Source organism: Cebus imitator, unplaced genomic scaffold, assembly GCF_001604975.1.
Source record: "Cebus imitator isolate Cc_AM_T3 unplaced genomic scaffold, Cebus_imitator-1.0 Scaffold128, whole genome shotgun sequence".
Lineage (NCBI taxonomy): Eukaryota > Metazoa > Chordata > Mammalia > Primates > Cebidae > Cebus > Cebus imitator.
Window position 1 is genome coordinate 4,742,501 of NW_016107443.1, and position 7,947 is coordinate 4,750,447.

General features: G+C 41.4%; 1 protein-coding gene and 1 pseudogene across 1 annotated transcript in view; both read left to right on the top strand.

The window, feature by feature from the left end:
• Positions 1-7,947, top strand: part of PHEX (phosphate regulating endopeptidase homolog X-linked) — a 218,083-nt gene that overhangs the window by 29,665 nt on the left and 180,471 nt on the right. The window lies entirely within an intron of this gene.
• Positions 7-344, top strand: LOC108312677 (annotated as a pseudogene).

The window sequence follows — 7,947 nt, forward strand, 5'->3', positions numbered from 1 at the left end:
AGCTGAGTGACCAAGGCTGCGAGCGAGGTGAGATGCCGGTGGCCGTGGGTCCCTACAGACAGTCCCAGCCAAGCTGCTTCGCCTGCGTCAAGATGGACTTTGTGATGGGTTGCGCCATGGGCATGGTGGCCGAGGTGCTATTTGACACCTTTTCCTGTCTCAGGATCGGAATGTAAGGTTGGGAGCTGATGGGCAGCACTGGGAAAGCCATGATGCAGAGTGGCCGCACCTTTGGCACATTCATGGCCATCAGGATGGGTGTCCTATGCTAATCATGGTTGCCCACTATATCCACCCTTTCCCATCAATCCCAGCCCATGTACTAATAAAAGAAAGTCTTTGAGGGGAAAAAAAAAAAAAGGTCAATTCTAATTAGAAATGATAGCTTTTGCTGTGGTGTAGTTAAGAATATTTGTAAACAGGGCAAATGATTGAATATAGTAATATGCCAAGTAGAGTGTTTATGCATGAGTAGATACTACACGGTGTACAAAAGAGCTAGCTTGTTATTCAACGTTGAGGACGGGAGCTCTCGATTGAACTTAGAAGGGATGGTGGTAAGGGAGTGGGGAACTGCAAACCTAGAGGGTGCTGGGAGCAAAGTTCTAAGGGTCAGACCCAATATATATAGCTTGGCTTTGTTGGAAGGAAGGAAGGAACAGGGCCCGTGGTGAGAGATGACAAGAGATGAAAGATGTTGAAATCCATTGGCAAGATCTTTGACTTGCAGCAGGGAATGCTAAGCTTTCTGAGAAGTGGAGCAACAGCCTGCAAAATGCTATGCATGGGAATATTGGCTGAAAAAAATGAATGGGAAAGCAGACAAGGGGACATTTTTGTGGCATAAATATTGCCACACATTACGAAAAGTTTCCTGTGAGTTAGCTTGAATGTCGTAGGAGGAAAGAAACATTTCACTTTAGAAGATGGTGGACTAAATTTAGTCCTTTCGCTAAATATAAGTTCCTCAGCATGACTAATGACACAGGATATGTGCATCCTGAGAAAGACGTATACACCCACAGTGACACTTTTCCACCTGCCCACACCCAGGTCCTGTTTTGCAAGGTTGGTGTGTTTAAGTGTATTTTACTTTGCAGTTGTTCAGAAGGATTGCATATTTTTGAAAAACTACTTCCTAAAAGAGGATGGCTGTTTGGAAAGGAAAGAAAAATCCTAGCTGGTTTTGGTGGTAACAGTTGGGAGGCATACCCACATGAGCTTTGGTGGTAACAATTCCTGAAGCTTCTCCAAGGGTCCACGTGTTCCTGCTGTTGGTTTCCAGAAGCCAGAATAATAATGGAGCTAAAAATAGGGGATTTTTGTGAGAACTTCCAGGGGCATCCAGATTTCACAGCAGAAGCAGATGACTCAGATGGCCTGTGCCTTAAAGAGATGGGGGAATCCCTTACCTTTACCATACTCTGAATTGGTCAATGGCAGAATGGAAGCCCTCGAAAAATTTATAAGTTGGTTGCATGCTAAAATTCATAGTGGAACCGAGTTGAAAATCTTACCCTCGCATTTCCAGACTCTGATTAGATGGTTTCAGTGTGCTCTTACCCTCAATTCTGAGAACTTTTCAACTGTGACTGAGGTGCGGATGGGTCAAACATCTTTACAATGTGACAAAATCCCCATTTCTCCTCTGATTTACTACTAATGGGGAGATACTTCAATTCATTACTGTGAAGTGAGCCTTTAATAGATTAAAAAAATTGTAAGAGTATATCACATAGGGAAGGACCTAACAGGGCTGGACACTTTATTGAGGTGACCTTCTTTCATAATATCATTTGTTATCATTTATTAGACTCTGAACTGAGCTCCCAACACTTAAGATGTAAGATTTATCTGCATTTTACAGATAAAAAATAACAGAGGCACCAAGCAGTATAACTCTCCCAAGGTCACACAGCTGATATGCAATGGAGACAGGATTGATTTGGGCCATTTGACCTGCCTGGTAAAAGCCCTGAAAACTAGGAGGATGATATTATTCCTATTTTACAGTTATGCAAACTGTGGCTTAGAGAGGTATATTAGTCTGTTTTCACACTGCTATAAAGAAATACCTGAGACTGGGTAATTTATAAAGGAAAGAGGTTTAATTGATTCACAGTTCTGCACAGCTGGGGAGGCCTCAGGAAACTTACAATCATGGCGGAAGGGGAAGCAGGCATGTCTTACATGGCAGCAGGTGAGAGAGAGTATCAAGAGCAGGGAAAATTGCCTTATAAAACCATCAAATCTCACAAGAACTCACTCACTATCACGAGAACAGCATGGGGCAAAATGCCCCCATGATCTAATCACCTTCCGTGAGATCCCTCCTTCAACACGTAGGGATTATGGGGATTAGAATTTGAGATGAGATTTGGGTGGAGACACAGAGCCAAACCATAACAAGAGGTTAAGTAATTCATCCATATTCACACAGCTAGTGACCTAAAAGGTACCTTCCAGAGTAGTATTGTCCAATAGAAATATAATGTGAGTCACAAATGCAAGTCACATGTGATTTTATGTTTTCTAGGGGCCACATTTTAAAAATAGTAGCAGTTGGAATGACGTATTTTGTCTAACCTATCTAAAATATTATTTCTACATGTAATCAGTGTAAAAAACTTATCCATGAGGCATTTTTTCTGTTTTCTTTCCTACTAAGTCTTTGAAATGTGGTATATATGTTACACTTGCAACACTTTTCCATTTGGACCAATCACATTGCAAGTACCTAGTAGCTCATGGGACTACTGAAGAGAACAATTCTAGAGTGGTGGTTCTCAGTCCTGGCTGTGCAGTGGAATCACTAGGGAGCTTATAAAACACAGAGGCCTGAGGCCCATTCTCAGCCATTCCCATGGAATTGATCTGGGGTACTGCTTGGGTGTTAGGATTTTTTTGTTTGTTTGTTTTTTGAGACAGAGTCTCACTCTGTTGCCCAGACTGGAGTGCAGTGGTGCGATCTCGGCTCCTGCAACCTTCACCTCCCAGGTTCAAGCGATTCCCCTGCCTCAGCCTCCTGAGTACCTGGGATTACAGGTTCGTGCCACCATGCCCTGCTGATTTTTGTATTTTTAATAAAGATGGGGTTTCACCATGTTGACAAGGCTAGTCTCGAACTTCTGACCTCAAGTGATCTGCCTACCTTGGCCTCCCAAAGTGTTGGGATTACAGGCATGAGCCACTGCGCCCAGCCAGATGTCAGGATTTTAACTAGTTCCCTTCCCACCAGGCAGTGTCCAAACTGAGTACAACACTGTAGCTTTTATACATTGGAGAAGTTTCTGTGAGTTTTCTGAGATGAGAACCATTCAAAATGACCACTCTGGCAGTATGCTTTGCTAGATGACATTAATGAATGCCAGCAATGCCCTAGCTAATTTATTAATTTATCTCAATTTACATTTCCCAACATGTTGGCCAAGTCCCCAGAATAATGTAAGAAAAGAGATTTTTTTTCTCCTGCTGATTTACACATTGGTCTGGATACACACCAGTGAAAGTAAATTCAGACATAAAATTCTACTCTTTTAATTGAGGTGAAAAGTGTTGGTGTCAGCCTGGAATCTCTTAGCTATGGAGAAAAGGAAGTTAGGGTTTGAAAGCTGCAGGTGGCTTCCAGAATGAGACAAGTCTAGTGGGGAAGATGTGGGAGGTGCTGGGTGAAGAAAGGAGGCAATTGTGGCTCGCCTGAGGTCTGAAGGCTGCACAGCCCACTGTGTCTCAGGATGTTCACAAAGCTGCCCTCACCAGACGCCTTGCGTCCGCCTTCCCACTGGACCAAGCTTTTGATTCTGCCCCTCAACCCTGGATGTAAAACCCAGTACTCGGGAATTAAAATGTCTCATCTCACCCAGAGGTTCATTTGTCCTTAAAATGCTTTTGGAGCCACTTGGAATAATTTCTATATTGGCTTCTTTCATTTAAATCCAAATACAGCTTCAATACTTGTGACATATTTATTACTTTACAGAGTGGAAATACTAAGTCTTCTGAAGTGGTAGCTATTTAGTTACATTCAATTTTGTTAGTTATGTTTATTTGACTTCAAATGAAGCCAGAGAATATACAAACACTGCAGGGTCTTCCACAGCCTTACGAAAATTAATACCATATTTCATCAAATCAAAAATACTGTCAACTGTAAGATGCGCCATTGTTTCACATGTGCTAAAAAAGAGTAAGCTATTACATGATATTTTTTATCACTTGGAATTTTATTTTGTGTTCATTGAAGTTCTTTTAGCCTTACTTAGACATTAAGTTTTAAAAAGACTTTAACTTTTATTATAGGTTCAGCGATACATGTGCAGATTTGTTATATAGGTAAACTTGTGACGCGGGGGTTTGGTGTATAGCTCGTCACCCAGACACTAGGCATATTACCCTATAGTTGTTTTTTTCCCTGAACCTCTCCCTCCTCCCACCCTCCACCCCCAAGTAGGCCCCAGTATCTATTGTTCCCCTCTTTCTGTCCATGTGTTCTCATTATTTAGCTCCCATTTATAAGTGAGAACATGTAATATTTGATTTTCTGCTTCGGGATTAATTTGCTGAGAATAATGGCCTCTGGCTTCATCTGTCCCTGCAAAGGACATGATCTCATTCTTTTTAATAGCTGCATAATATTCTGTGGTATGTGTACCACATTTTCTCTGACTAGTCTATAATTGATGGGCATTTAGGTTGATCCATGTCTCTGCTATCGTGAATAGCGTTAGATGTTAATATTTATCATTGTTTTGCATCCATTAAAAAGGACAGCAAAAGTAAAAAGATTGCTTGAAGCATTTCTAAAACTTCTCAGAGTTTCTTTGATTTAAAATCATCAATGTTTTTGTTTTTTCACAAAGTATTGTGCTCTCTCTCTCATCAAGAACAGTGACGATTCAACATTTCTTGAAAAAGTACTCCCTAATTGTCTCAGAGGCTTTTGTCCAAGATGGCCATTTTGGATATGCAGTAAGTTTTAATTTCATCGTTAAGTCATGGTGAAATTTTTCTGAAGACTTTTTAAGTGGCAATTTACCAGCCATGTGCCCAACTCATTTGAAATGCCGGTACTAAGAATGGCTATGATCAAGTTCCTGTGTGGATGGGCAGTGGTAACTACATTGTGACTATGCCTGGTGGACAGTTTGAAGATGGATTCCAATTTCAGAGACGTTGAGATGTGAAATAAATGTGCATCTTAGAACTGATGAAATATGGCATGTAAATTATATTTCTGAGAATCCAGGCTTTCCAACTGCTTGTCACATTCACCATGCTTATTTGCTTTAAACAATTTCACTGAGACTTGTAGGATTCCCAGCATACCTTGGCTTTAGCGTTCAGTGGTATATAAACAGCATTCTCTCACTTCCTTCTTCCACTTCCTCCAATTTGTAGCTACAAAGCTGTACTTTTGGACAGTTCATCTCAACCTTTAATGTGCACATGAACTACCTGAGAATTTTGCTAAAATGCAGATTCTGATTCACTAGGTCTGAGAAGGGACCTGAGAGCCTATAGTTCCAGAAAGTTCTCAGGCGATGGCCATGCTGCTAGTTTGGGGACCACACATTGAATCACTAGGCTTTAGTATGTCTAAGGCCATGTCACTGAAGTATGTCACTGAAGAAATTCGGTACCTCTCTGGGGTACATGGAGATTTTAATTTTTCCTCCATTTGTATTATTATTTCAATGAAAATGTATATATTGTAAATTTCCTTGCCTTGCATTGGGTAAATACAAAGATTTCTTAGGATTAAAAAAAAAAAAAAAACAATAATTTTGTATGTCTGATCTCATGGTACAGGGAGAGAGATTTTTTTTCCCCTTAATTTGTTTTCTGAAAGAGTTGTTCATTTCCTTTTCCTTTGCTTTCTTTCTCAAACTTGGGAAACGTGGATTTATTAGGAAATCTACATGTAATTGCAGATTAATAACCTACCCATTAATACCACATTAGTTCATCATGATTAATAGCATCTATGTGAATACTTAATGAATTTGTAATGATGGACTATTTACTTTAAAGTGTCAAGAGAACATTCCATGTAAAAAGGCACTACCCGTAACAGGAAAATTAATTATATGCTGGTTGGATAATAGCTTGTCACAAACAAGATATGTTTGTTTGGAAAGCCTCATTGGTATTGATATTTGCACAGCGAGAGGTACTTTTTTAAAACATTCGTGAACCTTTTAATTTGTAAAGTGAGAAGGAAATTTTATTTTCATGAACAGTTAAAATAGGTGTAGGGACTGATATTTATAACAGAGGGCAGCACAAACACAGATACGTGCTAATATACTGACAAGTTTGCCTATGTCATTAGGCAGAGACACTTCCTGTAGTGGCCATTTAGATTAAGATCCGAATTGAACTGCTTCTACTACCTGCTGGTCTATTCTAAATTCATAAGTTCACTTCCTCAAGGCCCAAGCATTTCTTGATACTAATTTTATTTCTTTGCAGAATCATTTGTTTTCTCTGTTGTCTTCACTCTAATTCTGTGATGTCAGCAGCCATCGTTTATTTCTGTCTTTGCCCTATATCTGAGGAAGTGAAGGTCAAGAAGATTATGTGACTTGCCCAAACCAATCCAGCCATATAATTTGTCTCCCACAGATTATGGGTCTCTCATTTCAAATGTCTCCAATTTTAACCCCAGCGGAAAGAGTTGCAGGCACAGAGCCTCTGTCCAGCTGGTTGGTGCCTTTGAGGAAACCCAAGAAGCCCAGTGTGATTGGAGCTCTGAATTGGAAGGGAAGAGGGACAAATGACAAAACTGAAGAGAAAGGTGGGGGCCAGAGTGCGCAGGCTTTGTTGGCCATGTAAAGATTTTAGAGTCTATCCTTGGGCAATGGGAAGGCGTTTGTAAATGTTATGTCGAGGAATGTAATGAGCGATGTATTTTGCCAGAGCATGCTGCTGTCTGTGGAGAATGGCCGGGAGGAGGTGGCTGACATATGGCAACCAATTCATGCTTTACTGGCCCCATCGTGTTGACCTGTTTTCTATCTTGGTATCCAAATGAAGGTAGAGTTTCTCTTCCTTGCTACAGAAAATACCAAGGCATGATTGTTTATCCTTTTCTCTATTTTCTCCTTAGGTCAACGTGAAAGGATATTGCTGCTTCTTTGTTGCCCTTGATTTCTTTGAACTTAGGAAGGTATTTCATCAAGTACCCGCGGTCATGGGGCAAAATCTGCCAGGGAAGCCATGGCAGCTACTGGTGGGCATGGTAGTTAGTACTCGTTCCACCAGCGCTTTTGCCCCTTTGGGTCCACTACTTTTGCCAAAGGTGCTGTTGCTTTCCCCTTTTGGGAGAAGAGGATTCTGGATAAAGAAGGAAAGAAAGCCTCGCCCCTAATCTCTCACTGTCGGAAACCCAGTTCTAGAGGAAGAACACACATTGCGGTTTGCACAGCCAGGAATAGAACCCCTCCTTCTCTCACCTCCTCATAGAAGGTGGGAGTGAAAACAGAGGTTAGTTGGGAAGTGGCTTTTTAAACCTATGTTTACAGTGTTTTGATGCCACTTTCATAGACGATGGAGGAATTGTTTGGAGCTCAGATTTTTTAGGATTTCAGGGATGTGATGTTTATCTCACTCTTCCTCTCTTGAGGGTGTGGTATGAACTGGAATTGAAAATAGATGCCTGGCTGGGCATGGTGGCTCATGCCTGTAATCCCAACACTTTGGGAGGTTGAGGCGGATAGATTGCTTGAGCCCGGGAGTTTGACACCAGCCTGGGCAGCATGGCAAAACCTCATCTCTACTAAAAATAAAAATTAACCAGGCACAGGGGCACATGCCTGTGGTCCCAGCTACTCAGAAGGCTAAGGTGGGAGAATTGCTTGAGCCCAGGGGGTGGAGGTTGCAGTGAGCCGAGATCGTGCCACTGCACTCCAGCCTGGGCAACAGAGTGAGACCCTGTCTCACGGGAAA